We start from the raw sequence: 21,525 nt of genomic DNA on the forward strand, positions 1-21,525 counted from the left end.
GGCAGAGAAGTGGAGGAAGCTGTTGGCAACAGCAAAAAGACAGCTCTTCCAATAAATCAGAAGTCACATGGAAAGAGTGGGACTAATTCACAGTGAAGGAAATAATCTGTGAAGATGCCTGAGGCAGATTTCTAAAACAATTCTCAACTACATCCTAAAATGAACGTGAAGTTAGCGAAGATACTGGAGGATAAAGAAAGTGATTGGGAGAGAAAAGGGAAGAATGGAGGAAAAGAGAGGATGGGAGAGATGGAAAGACTCCCAGTAGAAAATAGGAAGTAGGAGTGACAGTCAAACTCTTTCCCTACAAAATAAAAACCAGAAAGCATAAACCATATTCTACATTGGTCTACAGGCTGAGGAGGAGAGGAATTAAGCAATATACTGTGGCAGGTTGTTGATTCAAATCCTAAAATTTAAATTGAGTTACCAGATCAAAGGAAGACTAATTAAAACAAAAATCAAGTACAGGGTGTGCAATTCCTCTCCTTAATTACTCCAACCGTAAACCTCAGGGCTTCACTAAGTACTTCACATTAGCTCACTTCTTCCACAGCTGAGCTGTTCCAAAGGCAGCAGCAAAGGGATGGCTGCCTGGAATTAAAATGAAATGCCTCTAACTTCCAGTATAGTCTTTGTAAGTGGATGTGGGTTTTCTCCAACTGGCAAAGCAAAAAGGCACCTCCTGCTGGGCAGACTCAATCAAAGAGGAAAAAGCTGGCTTCTTGGAAGGAAAAAAACATGACTAGCTGTTAAAAGGATTTTACTTTCTAGCCTTAATGGAGCATCCTGAATCAGGGACAGATGCAGCTACATCATCAGAGGACTTGTCCTAATCGTGGAATGAAGACTAGCTAGTAGACAGCTATAATAATTTACACCCTCAAATAAAATTCCCTACACTTTCCTATTTGTTTGTATGTTTCTGTCCAGCACACAGCCACAAAACCTGTTTGAAAGAGCAGTACAGGGAGATGAAACCCACTGGCAAATACTCAAGGCAGAATAAACCAAGATGTAAGCCCCTTGCAAAGTTACACTGTTCAAACTCAGTGCCAGGTAACATGTACTTAACATCTACTTTTTTACAAATGCAGTGACAAATCACATCTACATTGGTAGAGCACACATAATTGTCTATACCAAGTGCACTCAGGTCCTTGCCCAAAAGCAATCCCACAGAGGTGGGAATAACCCAGACTGTTTTCCCCAGCAGGTTTTTAACATGCATTACAGGAGCTTTATCTACTTCTACAGTACATAAAAATTTTGATTGGGCAGGGCCAGCCTGATTGGCAGCTCATCTGGTGTTGACTAACTAGGCTTAGGCTAAACGTGTATCCCAGTGCTTGAAAGTCACACCAAATGTGCTAACTGAGGCCTTGGCTAAATGTGTATTTCAGTGCTTCAAAGTCACACCACCCACTGCTCTTAGTGTAATCTTTAGCAATCCATGACATCATAGCATCTTTCAGAGTGTGGTGCACCATAGAGCGTGTGTTATATCCCCTCCCAGCTGTGCTCTGTGGCCCAAGTGTCTGAAATGGTTTTGGGGCTCATTATCTGATTCAATTCTTTCTGGAGTACCATGTTGCCCTAACACTTGCTTTTCAAGGCCCAGGATAGTGCCCCATGTGGTGGCATGGGACACAAGATACGTTCCTAGCCATTCTGTGGTTGCTTCCACCATTGTCAGCACATGCTATGACAGGTTTGAGAGAGTGTGATAAAATCAATCTGCCAGAGGTCCCCATATTTACATTTCAGCCATGGTAAAACTAGAGAGGCTTCACCCATTTGGCCTGTATTCCCAAGCAATCCAACTCCAAGAAGCCACAGGGTCAGAATACCAGGGGCTGCTACAAGCCCCACACTATCCATGGGCTGCAACCTTGATCACAGGGACCTGGGTCCCAGGAGAGCATCACCAGGGAGGAGCTATTCTGCACACCACATGTCCCATGCCCCACCACAGGGCAGGGATTTGGCACTGGGCTCATGGAGACATGGCATGGTGCAGCTTCTGGCAGCCTTGGAAGCACCACTGTGACCTCCTTGTATTTTAAAAACATCAGTTAAATAAAATAAAAATAAAGTTAGAACTGTCCTCTAGTAAATAAACATCCATTTTTGGCTTTCAAACACTTTTATTAACCCTAAAACCTGGAATTGGCAGAGTGATAAAACAACATGGGAATACAATACAAATGAAGCTCATTTCTAGGTCAAGTCTGACAGCATTTTCATTAAAATAAGTATTATAAGACCATCAGCAGAAAGGCCAAAGAATGAATCATGGACTAAATCTGACTGAACCTTCTTAACACAGCAATAAACTTTAGTGCTGAATCATAGTGACAGGATATTATTGGAGAAGTCCATGCTGCCACTCCAATTCTGAAGATTGTCAGTCCATTACCTAATGCTACTACTGAAAATGTTGAAAATCAACAAATGACCAAACAGTACGGCCTAAAAGTACATCACCAAACATAGCATAAGGTAACTACTTTGGAATATCCTAAATCAAATGTTTACATTTTGATTAGCAGAACTACCAGCATATTCTTAGCTTTGGTTATCAAACTCAGCCCCAGTAAGGAACATGGTATCCAAACTGTTCTGATAACATGACAATATTGTTAGACTTCCACTTCGTTAGCAGATTTTTATCTTTCATCTGCTATCAGAGGTCACATCACAAATGTTCTGTGGGAGTAAGTGAGACTAGAAATAAATAAAGAACTTCTATTAGAGAACAAGCTGTAAACAACATTTTATGAAACCAAACACTGGCAACATGTTTGAAGGGAATCTAGCACTATATATTTATGATTCAGATTGATTATGATTACTGTCCAGTATTTTTTTTTAAACTTCAACAAACTCAAGGACTTGGAGATGGTCTGCTTGTACCGAAAAAGAATTTGTGCATGGTTTCCCTAGGAGTATTTAACTGACAGAAAAACTTTGAAACTGTTCTTTCATGAAATGTGCCTATTGCTACAAACAGCAAACTCTGTAATTGATTTTGGCTTTCTTTCCTACACCATAAAATTAGTAACTCAAGTGCCATCTACTGTGTCTGCACTCAAGTTAAATGGAACACAGTGCCAAAAACATCATACAGAAATAACTCATCAATTTTATGCCAAATTTGATATATATCTTCAAGCATTGTCTTCCATGCAGATTAACATACACACTATGCTCAGAAGACTAGACAGTCACTTTTGTGGTATGCAAGTCAAGTTAATATAATTGTCTAAAGCAGATCTTCATATTTTTAATCACATTAAAAACAGAACAAAGAAAAAAAAAAACACAAAGAATTAGCCCGGTTTTCCTCTCATCTTGATTATGCTCTTAAAACTTCCTGTTTTCTTTCACAAGATCAAGGAACTCAGATATGGGGAGAAGAAAAAAACTAACAGCAAACACCAGAAAAACAGCATTTGTCCAGAGTCCCCATATAACTGTCACGAAAGCAACACTGCATTTTACACTGTTGAAAGCCCTGTTACACAAGGGCTTTCAACAGAAAACACACGGTATCTAAGAAATCCCTGGATTATTAAATATTTTCTTTTAAGTGTACTGATTTATTAGGGGAAAATTCCAACACTTCTCCTGAAAAAAAAGCTTCCTATAGAATGAAAACACAAGTAAAATATTACAGGAAAAAATACAGCTTGGAGTTATTCACACAGCACACAGCTTTAACTGTCTCATACAATGTCCTCTATTTCATGATGTACAGAATTGTGCATCAAAATTGCTTTGCTTCAGCAAAAGCAATACTCAAGGCAGGTGTCCTTGCAACGTTGCAATAAAGTTTGCTGGTGGATTCCTCTCAGCTTTCAGCTACATCCTTTTTCATCACATTCTATTAAAAGAGGGCTCATGGAAACTCACTCCTTTTTCTCCTCAAGTCCATCGGCATGCAAAGAAAGTTAAGATTTGGGGCTAGAAATACCCCCACGTGTATTATCAACTGCAGAGCATGGGAGCAGCTCTGCTGGGATGTTAGGGGGAGATGGCAGGTTGGGAGGAGTAGCAAATCCTGATCTTATACTTGCTTATTCTGCTGTAATTGCAGACATGTGGGAAGCAAACAAAATAAGGTCACGGCTTCAGAGCTATAACCTCCTTCTGCAAACACAGCTCCCTTCATTTGTAGTAGATGGAAGAAACAAATATAAAAAGACTTTCCTCTAATGTTGCTCTTTCCAGAAGAGCTCCCTCTCCAGCTTCACTGGCACATGGAGAGAAATGATACACAATCCTTTAAAAACAAAATAGCCACTCGATCACTGTCACCACAGGGAACCACAAACACCCAAGTTTAGGTGCCCAATGGAATCCAACCCCAGAATGGATGAGAGGCTGCATTCAAATGCCATCTGTGTTTCAGCATTCCTTTAAATATCAACTTTTTTAAAGTTCAAACATATACATGGTTATCAAGTAACAGGGAAAATTCATCCAGACTAATAAAATATGAAAGGTTGCCTCCTACTTATTGGTTCCAAAATAAACATGACAATCAGCATGTGTGATTAAACTTTGCTTCCAAACTAAACACTGTGTCATGCACACAATTCAGGGTTTAAAATACCACAAATATTCTGAAGGGGTCACAAGGTACATAAAGGCAAACATCAGACCATTTTAAAGCAGGAAATTTGGCAGAGAGGTACAAAGGGAGTGGTTGGGGGGAGGGGGTTGAAGGCTTGCTGTTCTGCAAGAAAAGAAGTACAATATGGTGCACACCTGGTTCTCCTTCAGCCCTGATTACCACTGTAACTGGAAGCACACACAGCTAGAAGGAGGGCCTGCACAGATCTCAAAACCAAATTATTCTGATGTACTCCAATGGCTGTTTGTCAAAGCACCATGCTATGAATACTCAAGTGTTCAGTCTGAGCTGACAACAGCCCTTTTCCCTATCAGCTGTGTTTTGGATTTCACGCTCATTGCCAGAGGGTTCACAGCTGGGAATTACATACAGGTCATGTGAAAACCTCTTCCTTTATAACAGTTCTGTTCTCAAGTCTTATCCTGCAAGAGAGGGCAATACCTGAGAACATATTCCAGCTGCCTCATCTTCAACTGGATTCACCTTACAAAGATAAACTATGTACAAGAGAACAGCCAAGGCTATGTCACGTCCCCTTTGCCCACTCTCCAGACTGCAGACCCCTTGCCTAAAACACTGCACATTCTTCCATTTTCAGGCTCTTGCATAGTTCCAACAGGGTGACCCAAGCCTGATGAAAAAACTGTTGTAATTCTAGGTATGATTTTTCTCTGGCAGCATATATCCTCCCTGATCTTTACAACTTCAGTATTTCAGGGAGAATCTTTTCATGATCCAGCCAACATGGCTCAATTTTAATTTCCAAGCCACTGCCTTTCTCTTCTCTGAACTTGTGAGCATCACAGTCAGTTTGCAACCACAAAGGCTGGAAAGAACAGAGAATGATAGAATTCACTCTACATTCAGGGAGAAAAGGATACACTCACCTCAATATCTGAACTTTTCATTTCTGCCAAGCAACAGGCAGAAAGCCAACACAACTTTGTAAAGAGAAATTCCTCTCCCTTTTGGTGATGAAAAGGCACCACCTTGTGGATGTTGCTCTGTGTGAAAGGCTTCACCAAATGGCAGAAAAGATTCTGCCAGTATAGCCAATCCCCAATTCTGTCAATGGGACCATCAAAGATACGTATAATGAAAAAATCACTGCTGAATAACAAATACAAGAGCATGTTTCAGCTAACAAAACACTCTGCCTAACTCAAGTGGTAATTAAAGCATTGTTGTGTTCAATCTCGAAGTGAATATTGAAGTTCTTCAGCTAAATCAACTATGTAAAACCTTAACAAGGGAAGAAATTTAACTTACAACATAAGAAAATAAGCTTCTTTACAACCCCACCTGTATTTATTATTCTCCAGCAAGCACTTATTAGATACTTATTGCAAGAATCTAAATTAACAATTTATTTGATTGTTAAAATAGTACCAGTTTTTCATAAGCAATAGACAAATGGCAGTCACAGTCAAAAGCAAATTTAATTAGACCCTGTGCAAAATACACACACATTACCTCAGTCTGAAATAAACCACCCAAAATCATTATAGGACAGTACATCCTAGTAGGAATATCAGTATTTATTTCAGTCATTGTGCAAACAAGATTTGCCACAAAGAATTCTGCATCCACAGGCCTGTTCATTAAAGGTTCTTTTTCCTGTGCATATCAAACTTGAGCCAGGGGAGATATCAGACAACACAGCTAAGAATATAATCCAAACAACTTCCAGCTACTAGAATATATGCTTTCCTATCAAAAGGCCATAAATGCCTTCTGAAAAGCAATTGATAGAAGACAAAACTAAAGACAATGGGCTGGTGCAATACAAAATGAGTATCAGAATGCAATACCTATATATTTGGTGTTCTGAAAATACAGGAAACAAAAAATGCCTATGATTCATCTTTTAAAAGGTTGTTGGTTCCTTTCTACATTATATTCTACCAACATTGCCAGAGCATTTATGCAATTTACATAGAATGAGCAAACAAAAAATCCACACAAATAAAAAATCAGCAGTTCTTGAAAATGCTTCTATGCTTAGTGTTTAATGTAAATGCTAGTATTTCAATGTCCAAAAATTTGAAGAAAAAATGGATTGCAATGACTTCTAAAACAAGGAATTAATTCTATCTAAGTTTTGGTAACTCAAAAGCCAGTACCTATAGTTTCAGTATAATTAAAGAACTTTGTTGAAATTATTTCTTACAAATTATCTGCCATACATAGATTTTATCAATAGAGAGAACACACCTGAGAAGAACAAGCACATTTAAGTTTAGTTTTAACCCACACAGCTGAAAAACACATCTGTTGTCTAATTAGTGCTCTAACTGAAGTGATAGGAACAAATAAACCACAGCACAACATCCAATAGCATCAAAAATCCCCCGTACTGTTCCTGCTAAACACTTGTGCATCAGCACCACAAATGGAAGGAACCTAAATAGGTCAGGTTTTACGTTCTAGAAGAACTCAAAAGTCTGGGGAAATACTTGCAAAAATAAAAAATGGGCAAGGAGAGATGAATTCAAGAAAGCAGAAGCTGATACAAGGATAACTAAGTTTAAAAAAAAGACAGCTTAGCAACACAGCTGTTCCTTTCAAAAGGCTGTAGGAACTATAGCAGAATAAAAGTGAATAAGTCAAAAAGAAAGGATATTGCATCCTGTCACCCTGGTGGAAAGTTATTCAGGAAAAAGAATAAAATACCTCATAAGATAAAGTGTATATTTATTTGTGTATGATTATATATTTATGCATACAAAAAAGTCCACATAATTGTCAGAAAATTATGACTGTTATATCACCTTCAACCACATATATAAAATAGTAGTGAGTCTAAATCTGATGAGTACAGCCTGAATTTTTCAGCCACACACATTTTTATCCTAACTGGCCAGGACAATGTGGTTGTGCTTATTTCAGAAAACTAAAAAATCCAAGAAATTCAACCATGACTAAACAGGCACTGTAAACCAACAGCTGCTTTAAAGCATATGGGGAACATCTCTTCAGCCTTGAACAGATAAAGTGAAGAATGTAAAGAAGAGAGTGGAAAACAGAAGACTAGCAAGAAAATCACACAAAGGGGTTTAACTTGAATTTAAGCTGCCACTTTCTTCACCATTTCCAAGAAAATATCACTCTTTATTGAAATTAAGTTTAATTTTGAGAATAGTATAATAAGGTGGTAGATTTAAAGCTGTCTTTAGTCACCTAAATTAAAGGGGATAAGAGGAAGGATAAACAATAAAAGACATTAACCTTCAAAACAGGAGAGGTACATACTGAAGGAAAGGAAAAAGAAAACCTTTAGGAGAAGGACAGATGTTCTCAGCTGCTATATACAATAGATGAAGCTCTATGGTGATGACAGCAAAAACTCAAGAGAAATCTCAATGTCAGTTCTCACTTCCAATTGCTTTAAAATTTGTTGCAGGAAGATGGAGGAGGGTCAGCTTTCTGCTTCCATTTCAGTATCATCAAAAACTGTAAGCTGCTTGCTCTCCAACATAACTTTAAAGTATTTGTATTTAACAGAAACTCTGCTGTCTTTATTCTTCTGATAAAACTTCCACATGCCGACATTGGGAGAGTGGATCCAAAAAGGAATTTATTATTACCAAATGATTAAGAATATCAGTAGTGTGCACTTTACTAGATCACTCACATTCGAAGGGATATAAATGACCACAAGCATTTAGTGTGTATTAAAAGCCTTCAATTTAAACATAAACAAAATCTCCAGATTAAATGTCAGAGCAAAAGTAGGAAAGCTTAATGTCTCTGCTCAGCAGTAACTCCACAGAGTCTAAACTAGAGAAAGCAATGTTTACAGGCAGAAATACTCTTCTTTACTAGACCAGCTGAAAGGCAGGTTTCCTCTTTTAGTGAGCTCCTCCTTTTCCTGACTGCATCAATTGAGCTATTTAAAAATAACCCAAACTTTCACCCCTATCAGTATTTCTTTGCTTTACCTCATCAGTTACAACTCTGAATTGGGAAGGAGATTTATTGACGCTGAGAAAAAAATCTGGAGTAGTAGAAATACTCTGAGGTCACAAATTGTGTTAGTACATGGATTATTGAAAAATTCTAGCATTGATAAAAAATATTTTAACACTATAACTCCATCTATAGTTCCTGACAGAAGCACATGACAGTAATTAAGTTTGTGTGAATTTTTTAGATTTCAGGAATACAACCTATATGACGTTTATCACTGATACCACAGCGTGATGAACCAGGCCTCTTTGATACCACAGAAATTTCATCTTCCTTGAGTTTCTCTTCACATTTAGCAAAATTTATGAATCAAATCTAAATTATGTTTTGCTTAAAAAAGAAGGCAATTACTTATATCATTCCTTACACAAGAGAATCTTAAATGTCAGTTATTGAGCTGCTAGAAAGAAGGCAGTTTGCTATGCCACAAGAGCCAATGTTGTCTATCCTTCAGATGAACTGGGGTCAAGTGACTGATCATTCTTAATGACCAGAATTTCTTTGGACATTATCAGTATTTGAGGAACACCACAGTTACAAAAATCCAAACTTACACAATACAAATAATACAGTTCGGTTTAATAGAATCAATTGCAGTGTTTGCATGACATAAATAGTCTTTGGGCATGGCTACAAATTCTTAGGTTTTCTGCTCCAAACTCCAGAAGGCTCTACAAGCACATCAGGACTAGGTTCACATTTTTAAGCAGCATCCACCACCCAGGCTGCCTTGCTGATTCCAAACAAGTTGGTGAAATGTACAGAATTCCAGCAGTTTAATGCACTCCAGTACCAGCAAATTAAATTGTGTGATTGCTATACAGGCCCTCATTTCCTGGCTATTCACAGATCTCCTGTGCTTAGTATCTCCTTGTATTTGGAGGGCTCTATGAAAAAAAGGCAGCAGCTAGTCATTGTACCAATACTCCATGACATAATCACCAGTATGCAGAAGACTCAGCTGCAGTGACTCAGAAGAAAGAGGGCAGGCTTCTGCACAGATTGTTCAGCCTTGAGAGGGAAAACACAACTATTATTCCTAGTCAATTATTCCTTCAGAAGGAATGATTGCAAAGCCAACTGCAAAACAGCAGTGCTTTAGGGTAAATAGAGCTCAAAGTAAAAATGAGCATTAAAATAATTGAAAAGAAGACATTCTTTCAAAGTAATCCTATTGATGAACACTCCAAAACCAAAAAAAAAACCAAGCAAACAAAACACAAAGGCCACTGAAACACAACCCTAATAACAGACCAGTCTACTACCACTTAATGGCTGGTAATAAGTGGCCCTTGGCAGGAAAATAACTTGAAGGCTTTGGGAATTAATGGACACTGAATTTGTTGGGTTGTATTTTAACAGCCAGCATCTTAGACTGCAAAGAGATTCACTCAGAGGTGAATGATTGGACCGAATGCAGGTCCACAGTCATGTACCCATAATGCAATTTTTTCCCTACCACCTTTGTTAAAAAGATGACAAATATTTCATTATATCCTATCAGCAAAAATTATGTTATTCTAGGAGACAAAAAGAAAATTATTTTAAATTTATGCAAGTATTATTACTTTAAAATTGAAAAGACTACACATTTATGCTGACAGATTTTACCTGGCACTAAAAAATGAAAAAATCTATTATGATTCACAAATTGTGGTACTTGGAATTCAACAGCACTGAAATTTTTAAAAAAGACCATGCACACAGAGAGGACCACACAAATGCTTCTGGAACTCTGCACGTCCAAGGAACTATTTAGTAACCATTTTGCTTTAGCAATAATTTGAATTGTTATTCTCCAGTAACTGTTCAGTATCAAGCACAAAGTACTTTGGCAATCTACATACATACTACTTTCTACATCAATTTCTATCTTTGCTGCAAACAAATTAATTTTTATCCACATTTTAATAGAGGGTGTCAAAAAGCCCCACACATACTACCCATAGCCCCATTACTTTCAAATCAGACCTCACTACGGGGTCTATCTTCAGAGCAGATCAGCAGCTAAAGTTTGCACAAAATGTTCTAAAAATAGAATGACAAGATACAGGACTACAACAACTACATACAGAACCTCTCATGAGATGAAACAAACCACTGTTACTTGAAATAACTGCTGCAACAAACGTAGACCAAACAAAAGAACAAGAAAAGTACCACATGCCAAGTAAGTTAAATAAAGATCATAGACTTTCACCTGAACTTGAACTTACAGTCTTGGACAATTTAATAAGTTCTCAGTAAAATTTCCTCTTACTAGCAGACAAAGAACAGGAGCTGGAGATAACGACATTATACAGACTCTTAAAGCAGCAGCTGCAAAATCTTGGGTAATAGTTCAGCCATAGCACACTGACAGATGGATATGGAACTATTAATAATGAAGGAATGCAAGCATGTTCTGAAGGGTACCAGCTATTCTGTGGCTTGTTAGACATATCATTCTGAATTTCAGCACAGGAAGAAATACTGCGGTTTGAAAATCTACTATTCAGCATAATTTCTGACCTCAGCTATAATTCATTATGCATGGATATATTACAACTCCAAATACAGCATATTATGATGCATTTTAAAATCAGAATGCACATATTAAAACCAGGACACTGACCTAACAGTGCACAAAAGCCTTAAGCAGCATAAGGATAGGTTGCATACAACCAGGCACCACCTTTTGCCAAAGTACAAAGCATCACAATAATGGTATGTTATACAGTCCTTCCTAGAACAGTTCCAAGTTTAAAGAACATTTCAAGCTTTTTCTTTGCTCATTCTGATTAATAACCCCTCTAGCATTTTTACTCAGCTCATTCTGATTAATAATCCCTCTAGCATTTTTACTCATGATATCCTTTTTACTGAAAATGCAGTTTTACATTCAAAATCCATGCTGCTGCCACAAACCACACACTCCTGCCCCTCCTTTCTGCCTACATTAGTGCCTGTTCAGCTGAATGATTGCCCACTACATTTTTTCCCCTGGTTTGCTTTTTCAGCTGGTTTACATCCTTGTCCGGGCTCATAAGCAAGCACAAACCAGTTACAAATGTGACAGTGAAATGAATTACAAGGCAGGTAGGAAAGAAAGAATCCCTGCCACTTGGTGACCACCTCTTGGATTACTCACACTTTCTGTAAGCAGGCAATTAAACTACTACCCATGTATCACTTGTGATTTGCACAGGTAATTTTTTCAGCTTGCAGTTTGTACCTGGTGTCTTGTTTCCTAGGGACAACTTCAGAATGGCAGCTGCAGATCAGTGGATTGCCACATTGCTAGTGGTGGCTCTTCTGTGACTCCTTTGGGCCAGTTGAGAAAGGAGACACAGCAGTAAGTGCTGCTGCCAATCCCAAACAGGATCTCTACAGTAACTATTCCCTTTCCTGTTGTCAATCTGCTCCTTGAAAATATGACAAGCTTCACAAAGTGTTTCAGCAGCCTCTTTGTTTCTTGCAGCTCCATGTTAGGGATATCACAGAAGCAGAATACAACACATTTGCTCTAACACACAGTGCTCTAGTTCTGTGCACATGCTGTGTGCCCAAGGCCCCCTCAGAAACCTTGTACTCACTGCCCAGGAATGATTGTTTCCATTATTACAGTTCCAGAAAGAGCTGTGACAGAGCTCTTCCATGCAAACACAGGAAGTTATACAAGCCCAAAACGCGCCAGCCTTAGATGACACAAAAATTTAAGACTTAGAGAAAGACACATCACCCTATACTGAACTTCAGCTACTAGTATTGTTCATAAACTTTACAGGAAAACAACTTCAGTTTGGTATGTCAAAGACTGCCAATATCTGAAGCCATTTTGCTTAAATTAATGCTGTTGAGAAGCAAAGTACCTAGAGCACCAGCAGCCTTAAGCAAGCCCCTTTCTCCCTATGGGAGACCTTTACATTAAAGTTACACAAAGTAGCTAAGCAGTAAACACTTCTAAAGTAATTTTTCTCTCAAGAACTAAGTTTTCAGTTGCACGAAGGAAAACCAGTTCATGTATTAGAACTAATCTTGCTGATCAGGACAAAATGAAAACTGTAGTATCATAGACTGCCAAGAATCCAGTCAAGACCTTGGATATTGTTGAAGAGAAAAGCACTCTTTGCCTAGGTCAAAAGTAGGAGATACAATAAATACAAAAGTAACGTATGGAAAATACTGGAATCTAGAGACAAAGAAAGTTATTTTAATGCTAGGTTGGGCAATACAGCTTATCCAAATTGGAGTATCAAATGTTAGGACTATTGAGTTGGAAAGAAATACTGTCATTATTAAAATTCAGATGTAGTCTCAACAAGAAAAACTAGTGCCTCATTCATTCCTGTCTAATCAAAACTTTGCAGAAAACTGTTCAGTCCTATTCAATAAAAACCTAGAAATCTCATTTTGTTTACTTACTATATACAGCAGAAACACTAGACTCTCAAATGAGATATAGCTACGCATTTTGAAGAGAGGCAACATGACAGTTTTGATGAGGTTGCTGAAATCCATGCAGACTCTCAAAGGAATCTGTATTAGAAATGGCTGTCCCTCTGTTTTATACTAAATGTCTGCCAAAAGAATTAAAAGGCTATTAAAATGATGGGTTTTCTACTTTAATAGAAAACTGGGTGAAAAAAATCAACACATATAGCTGAAATTTCATAGAACAATGATATAAAACATACTTGTTCTCAATAAAGAAGATGAAGTCTTCTTACATAAAGTCAGAATGAAGTTTCTCAGGAGAGCTTATGTTATAGCTCATAGATTCCAATTCCAAGCAAAACAGAGTAAGGAAACCAGAGCAATACAAAGAACTCCTCTAATGCATAAGAACTTCAACAGCAGAAGAAAAAGTGCACACTGAAAAGCTTGCCCTGCAAATCTAGATACTTCTATTTTCAAGGCAGCACATGATCCTCAACCATCTAGCTGCAATAGTTTAGTCTGGTTTTTATTACATGTGGAAAGAAGGAAATTTTGCAGACTGCAAAAGGCAGGTTCTGCAGTTAACAGCAGCAAGCAGACTGCATCATCATGGAGCTTCCAGACCAGACCTGATCAAAAAGCAGCCCCAGCAGCACATCTAGTTCCACATGACTGCAATGTTCTCACAAAGCAGTCCTGTAGACACAAAGAGGAAAGTGGTACCATCATTTCTATTACCCCCAGTTTCCAAGAAAGTAAAATTTTACTTTTGATCTCTGGGCACATTTGTATTATAAGAGACATATGCATTGCCCAATCTTTATTTTGTTTTATCCCCATCCCTTTATGCCTCAGGGAGGGTGGTACAATATTACCTAGGAGTAACAATTGCAGAGCTGGTCCTCATTATTCCCAGAAGTCCTGGGCCTGAGTAACCAAAAAGCAAACTAACACTGGAGAATATGGAAATCAGATCACTAATTTGTGTATACTGAGCTCATACACGAGCTCAAGATTCAACAAGGAGCTCAAGACCCATCAAGATTTTTCTAACAACTTGCAATTTGGTCAACTATTCTTTGCATTGCTATCCTGTCTAAAGACTCAAATCCCTTTCAGCTATAAATTAAGCTATAAATAATGCAAATCCTGAAATATTCCTAGAGAACTTACAGTTTAAATAAAATCAGAGGACAAGAAAGAAGCACAAGAAAAAATTCAAAAAGCACTGAATACTAAGGATTTCTCTGCAGAGTCACAAAGAGACCATTGGCCCCAAGGTCCAGGCAGTTGTTCATACAGTCAAAACAGTACATCTTGTCAAACGCTAAACTCCCAAGACAAGGCATAAAAGCCCATCAGTACAATCAACTGTTATTTTTTACAGCACATACAAAATAATGTGACAGGGCAGGGAAAACAAACAAACAAACAAACAAACCAAAACCATCCCAAACAAAAAACCACCATATTTTTATATAAATACTGTATTTTTATTTTAGCAGTAGAACATCACATATAGGTATGCTACTAAAACTAGAAAAATATAACCTAGATTAATCTATGCAAAGTTTATTGTAAATGACACATAGCAGTTATCAGTGTTTAAAGGTCTCTCACTGAATAAAATGGTACAGTCTGCATGAAGTCTGGTTCTACCCAACAGTTACACAAAGAATCTGTAACAGAATGAATGATCATTTTTCTTGCAAAAACAGATAAGTAGGGAGGAGACTGTAAGTAAACCATGAGATCAGAATTCAAAATCATCTTGGCAAGTCAGGAAAAATAACATTAGAAGGAGCAACTAGCTAAGCAACAAAGTCAGCAGATGCAGATTCAAGATTTTAATAATTGGTAAGTAAACAGCATCAGGTTGTTGCAAAGAAAGCAAACTGTGTTATGATGCATAAACATGAGGATGCCCTGCAAGGCATGAGAAGAAATCCTCCTCCATACCTAAACTGTGCTAGAGATTCAACTGGAATGTTGTCCACTTCTGGGCACCTCACTTACAAGATTATGTCAATTAGCTGAAGGTAACCCAGAGAAGCGTAACAACAATGAGGGTTAGAAAATCCAAGAAACTGTTTATTTACTTTGGAAGAAGTCTTTCAGAAATTCAAGTCAAGGCAGATATCAGAGAAAGTGCCTGCCCTACTTTATAGCAAATATTGTGCATAATCATAGAGCAGATTAAAAAAAAAAAAACTGGCAGTAAAATCTGATTCCTTTCAACTCCCTCTCCTATATGTTAATCCTGGTGTGCTCCTTCTACATAATTTCATATGTGCAATTGTGCAGAATGATAGCTTTTGGCAAAGTCACTTGCACTGTAAAATGGAAAAAGCAATGTAGGGAATACTTTAAAAGAAAAAACAAACTGAATTCAAGTATCATATAACTTTAAACTACCTCCTTTGCTGTACTTCATCACCACATGAAAACAGGAAACATTGCTCTAGCATTTCTCATTCCTTTTCCTCAGCAGTAATAAACATTTTATGGTATAGATGGTCCAAAAGGAACAGTGTCAGGCCATAAACTGCATAAACATATATTCTCCATACACAGTGAAAAAACAACACAAATGGCAGAAGTACTGAAGGTAGTTATAATTACATTTTAACCAGCCATTTTAAACTAAAAGCTGTGCACCTTCTAAGGATAATTTATAACAACCGTGAGAAGACAAAGCCATCTACCTTTACCACTCTAACAACATTTAACAGTTAAATTTACCCCCTTTTATCAAAATTGGGTTTTGCTCAATACTGTAAAGTGGAGGAATAATTGAAGCATAAACAGTCTGCCAAAAAACCCTGAGTTTATGAAGTTTCAGCTAGGGCAAAGAAAGAAGGTTGTTCTGTAAGTTCCCATTAACCATCTTGGTTTCCCAAGTAAGCAACAACAAAAATTAAAATTCATGCCAAATCACACTTTACAAATAATACTGCTCACATAAATGTGAAATTCTGACATTTACTTTTTAAGTAGGTATTTCTAAAAAAATAAAGGCTAACATTATAATACTTAATTAAAAAATCCAAAGCTATGGACTCAGTTCTGGGCATGAAAGAACTTCTAAGTATAACATGGTACAAAATCTTAAAATCATAGAATGGTTTGGGTTGGAAGGTACCTTAAAGATCATCTAGTTCCAGCTCCTCTGCCACGGGCAGGGAACATTCTGCTAGATAAGGCTGCTCATCCAACCTGGCCTTGAAAACTTCCAGGGATGGTACATTGCAACTCCTCTGAGCAACCTGTTCCAGTGCCTCACCACACTCATTTCACAACCTATTTGTTACTTAAACAGATAAAGCACACTGAACAAGGTTAGGTGCTTCTCTTTAAAGCAAAACAGATGATGTTTAAAACCAAAAGTTCTGATACAGCTCACACACCTGCAATTTTCTAATGCTGTTCAGTTCACCATTTAATGAGGATATGAACACCAACAAGAATTTTGGTTCAGGGGAAGTGAAACATCTTGAAGAGAACAAGAATCGGGTTTTTTTAGAAGAAAGTTAGTTTTGGAAGTAATTGAAGTAATATGGCTAGTTAAATTCTGGAAACTCAGTTCCAAAATACTTTCTTCTGATAACATTAACTCATTTAATTTCCCACTTAATATTTAACTTCATTAAAGAAACACATGATTCCATGTGGCGTAACTTGTAAGAGATTTCTCTTTCTAGAAAACTTCAAAGTGGAACCAATTCTCTAAGCTTTACAAGTAAAGTTTCTTTTATTCTAGTTTTAAACAACCTGTAAAGATAATTCAATTACAGTTTCTGTAACGCTGGTATTAAACAATTTTTAATAGCTAAGAACAAAAAAACAAGTTTGCATTTCAGCAGCTTTACAGTTCCGATATAGACAAAATAACCTGAAAATCTAATGCATCTCCATAATTTTGGAAAAGTCATCATACAGCACTGCTACATGATGTAACAATAAATCAACTATGTACTTTTACCAAACTCTGCACATATTTAATTCAAGATGAACTGGCATCTAAACAACACTTCTTCAGTAATCTTTTATTTTGGAATCTGTTTTGCATTCCATAAACTAATATTTTCAAATATCAGAACAGCAATAGCTAAAGTGCAGAAGAGGTGGCAAGCAACCATCTATGTGGAAGCAGAATAAAAAGAAGCAAGAATGAGGCCAAATGGGAATACTTGATTATAAACAAGTCTTGACATATATAAACAAAAAGAAAACGAACAGCTCGAATACTCCCTTTGCCAACAGAAACACTTCAGTTTTGAGACACTTTACTGCAGGAAGATGAGACAATTCAAATTAACAAAAGACAGCAGAAAAGGCACTGCAAATGTCAAGTAATTTCTCCATATGAAGTGACTTCGAGACAAAAAAAACTTACTCATCCTAGAAGCAAATATATACTTAGCTAAACATTTGGCTTTCCAAAGTAAACAAAAATGTTGGGTCTAAGTTTAAGGAGCATAGCAATTGTGAAGTACTGAAATTAAAATCTAGGAGATCAGTGTGAAAAGAAAATTGACTGTTACAGATCTGTTATCATAAATATTAAGTGTAGTTTTAGTTTTTAAATGGAGCATGTTGATTGTAAATGGGGAAAAATATTACCTGTGGAACTTGTGAACTACTGTTAATTTATTTAGCACAGAAAATAAAAACATTGGAGAATAATTACATAAGGTTTGTCTTTCATTTGCTCTAAAAAACCACACATGAGAGATTAAAGTCTCTCATCGTAAGTTACTTCATATTTTCAGAAAGAATAAATAAAAAAAGAACAGACCATGCTATTATACATTTGCTGGTAACAATAACCAATATATTGATCATAAATAACAAAGGTTCGCTTCAGTGATCTAAGAACATAAGCCAGACAAAAGCATAAAGGACAGCAAATGTTGTCATTTGATTAGCCTTGGGGTTTTACAAAGCAAATTTCATCATCAGTCTCAATTTGACATTTAAAAGAATGCTTAAAGCAGTTTGGTTTTGCAACTGCTGCCTCTGGAGTCCTTTTTCACAGAGATGTCTAGCCAGCTTCACTTATTTTCTGAAGTATTAATGACTAGAAAATCAAAGTCTATGAACAACAAATTTTATAAGGTAAAATATTTAAATCTCAACAATAATTCTTGTCATATTGGGTTTTAGTTTTAGCTCTTTACTGAAAATGAGACATCTCTCAACTAGCACAAACACAGTATTTGGTGAAAGTAATTCAACCTACTAATAATATACAGTTTCCTGTGAATATGGAAGAAGAAAGAAAATTCAAAGCATATTTTACTTTCTTTCTTTTTCAGAAGGCTAAGGAAATCAGAAAGCCACACAGGAAGCATATAGGACTTATTACTGTTGCTTAGTTATGTAATCTGGTAGACAGTGTCCACACATATTGTAAGAGAAGACATTCAGATCCAAATGCTCTCAACTACAAGGCGTTCTATTGACATATAAAGGTAACAAATTTTTCATCTAGATTTCCATATTCACTGGATTTCAACAAGAAAGGGATTTTGTTTCATTGGTAATCAAGCTGCCCTTCTCAGTTTCCAGGAATTGCTTTTGAGCTGACTGGCTAGCTCCAACCAAACCTGGGATAAAAAATGTATGGATTGGTTACAACTCTGTGCAGGAAAAGGAAAAAGGGACGCTGCTACTTAGTGCCCCATGGAGGCAAAATCTTCAGAGACTGTTCAGTCATCAGCAGGGCTGCCAGGTCCCCTGTCAATTTGCCATAAGTGAACTAAACATTGCGCTGCCTCTTGCCCTGGCATCACAGCAAATGCCTAGAATGAACCTGGGCTTACTGCTAAGTTACATGGAAAAAATGATCTGAAAAGGCTATCAGGCATCATACTTCACTTTTTGAGAAACAACTTAAGCTTTACTAATGCCCCTAAATATAAAAAAATAAAAAGCAACTTTGCTTTTCTTTGTACTTTACAAACAACAACAAAAAGAAACACAAAAATCCTCCAACAACAAAAAATTAGGTCAAGCAAAAAGTGGCAATCACAAATCATGATCACTAGCTTCACTCAGTGGCTAGGATAGTAAAATTCAATTAATATGCTTATTATTTTTTTCTCATCTCAAGACATGGATTAAGTTTTCATTTACTACAACTGTTTTAAATTTTACACTGAGGATGGCAACTGCTACTTTCCAAGGAGCATCTATATATTGTCCAGACTCAGTACAAGATCCTTATTAGTAATGACCCTATCTTCACAATATCCTCTCACTGAACAGTTCTGCCCCATTTTACAACCTGAAAATAGAAGCGCAGAGAAGTTAATGAACAACCACCATCAGTTTTGGTATAATCAATATCAACTTTTTTCCCAAATAGAACTACCTGCCTTGAAACAGCTCCCCTTGAGTTTGGTAAAAACTATGACCCCTAACCACTTCTGCACATCCAACTCAATAACCTGACACCACAAACACATAATTATAAACAGTTAGAGAGTTCATAATGCCAACAAAAATAACTGCATTAAAATCCTTTTAACTCTGGCATAACATGGTAGCTCAGGGCTTCCACAAACTTAACCCTATTTGAAACCGTTTCCATTTTAGGAAATGGGGGAGGAATGCCCACTTAAATATACCCATGATAAGCAGCTATTTATGTTTAGTAATGCATTCCAATGATTAATTAGTCCAGTAAGAACACACCTCTTATTTGAAGTCTGACCTTGCTTAATTCAGCTTCCAACCACAAAACTGTGGTACACCTGTGTCAGCCAAAGAGTGCTTTTATCAAATACCTCTTCACCGAGTAGGTGCATATTCACTAATGAAGAAGCCCTTAACGTTTCCTTAGCTAAGCTAAACAAAGTAAGAACCTTATGTCTTCTTCACTTGGACTGCTCTCCCCCATTCATTTTCAAGGCTGTTCTCTGGAAGCTGCTTTTTCACCACCCTCTCTGCAGTGCCAACATCAGTATTGCTCCAATAAGAGTTATGGCTGATATCTCCTAATTTCCAATTCCCTTGTTTTACTACTCACAGTTTTTCACCAGACGCTTAGCTACAGCCAAAAGGATCGATTTCAAGTTCAAATCCTATCAGCCTCAGATTCAATCTCCCTAATTGTTGCCCAATTTAGCATTTAGTTGCACTGATTGTGCCATGAAGTTACATTCATGTATCCAATTTATTAGTGATCTAAATCACTTTGCAACCTTACTAATGTCCTTAGTCCCAAATTTATATTTATTATTTTCTAGATAAGTAAAAACATCTGAAATAATGCCAACAGAGTTATTTACAGTGAGAACCTCAGATACTCTGTAAGGGAAGTTATTGGAATACATGGAAGAGCAGACTGATTTTGCAGTATGCACCAACACTTGCAGATGCACAACACACTCCAGCCTGAAATGTCAGAGATTCAAATCCAGCTCAGTTTCATCATTTCAGCGAAAGTGGAGGGCAGGGGCTATCTAAAGGAGAAGAAAATGGAGAAATAGAGAAAAAAAATCTTCTCATAAAACTTCTCCCCTTTCTCAAAGGGCTGCATAATATTTTATCAAAATATCAGACTGTACACTATTACACACAATTCTTTCCTGGCTTTATAAACAGTCGCTATCAACTTTACTGGGTGCACTGACTGGGATGCTATCTTCTGTACATGAACCTTAAAGGCACTTAGGCAGGGTTTAATTGTCCCCATCAGAAGTCTTTAGAAGTCACATGCAGAAGGAAATCCATTCCTCTGCAGTTAGATCAGCCAGTTCCACACTTCCTATTTCTGATGTGATAGTTTCTGTGACCTCAGAGGCATCAGAGTGAAAAAGGCCCCACCAGCCTTACTCACATTCCTACCCAGCTTCTCTCTTACACTGGAGTGATGAGTAGGTTACCTATACCAGGAAATACTTTAAAGAGTTGAGTTTCAATTGTATCTTTTGAAATGGCCCTTTGTGGAACACAAAATAAACACACACACAAACACATATACACAGTTTACACCTTCTAAAGCACTTTTCAATCAGGTCTACCCAGTCTTTGCACTGAGTGTTCATGTCTTCCTTTGCATTTTATGGGCAAGTCTACAGACAAGGATTTGCTGACCTGTTACCTTCCCTTCTGCAGGAATTAGCATACATTACCAGATACAAAAGGAATTCACACTGTTCCAGAGCATAAGTCTTTTTGAGATTCTATGAACTTAAGTAAAAGAAACAGAGGCAGAAAAAAATCTTCACCTACCTAGAGCATGCATTAGGTAGAGTGACAATGCAGTACAAAGGAACCATCAGGATAGACAATATTAAATGACAAGAAAATGTAGGATTTAGAAAAAAAAAACACCAAAACTAAAAAGAAGCACAGAGATAGCTGGAGACTCTATTAATATTTGCTTCTTTAAAGTCCAAAATTAACAAAAAATTAAAATGATTTCTAAGAAATTAAAAAAAAAAAAAAAAAAAAACAAAAACGCACACAAGAAACACACCAAGCAGAAC

The 21,525-nt window shown here is 37.1% G+C and overlaps 1 protein-coding gene across 6 annotated transcripts in view; it reads right to left on the reverse strand.

The window, feature by feature from the left end:
• Nucleotides 1–21,525, reverse strand: part of RAD51B (RAD51 paralog B) — a 354,337-nt gene that overhangs the window by 321,971 nt on the left and 10,841 nt on the right. The gene's annotated exons all lie outside the window — the stretch shown is intronic.

This window comes from Ammospiza caudacuta, chromosome 6 (assembly GCF_027887145.1).
Source record: "Ammospiza caudacuta isolate bAmmCau1 chromosome 6, bAmmCau1.pri, whole genome shotgun sequence".
In the NCBI taxonomy this organism is placed as follows: domain Eukaryota; kingdom Metazoa; phylum Chordata; class Aves; order Passeriformes; family Passerellidae; genus Ammospiza; species Ammospiza caudacuta.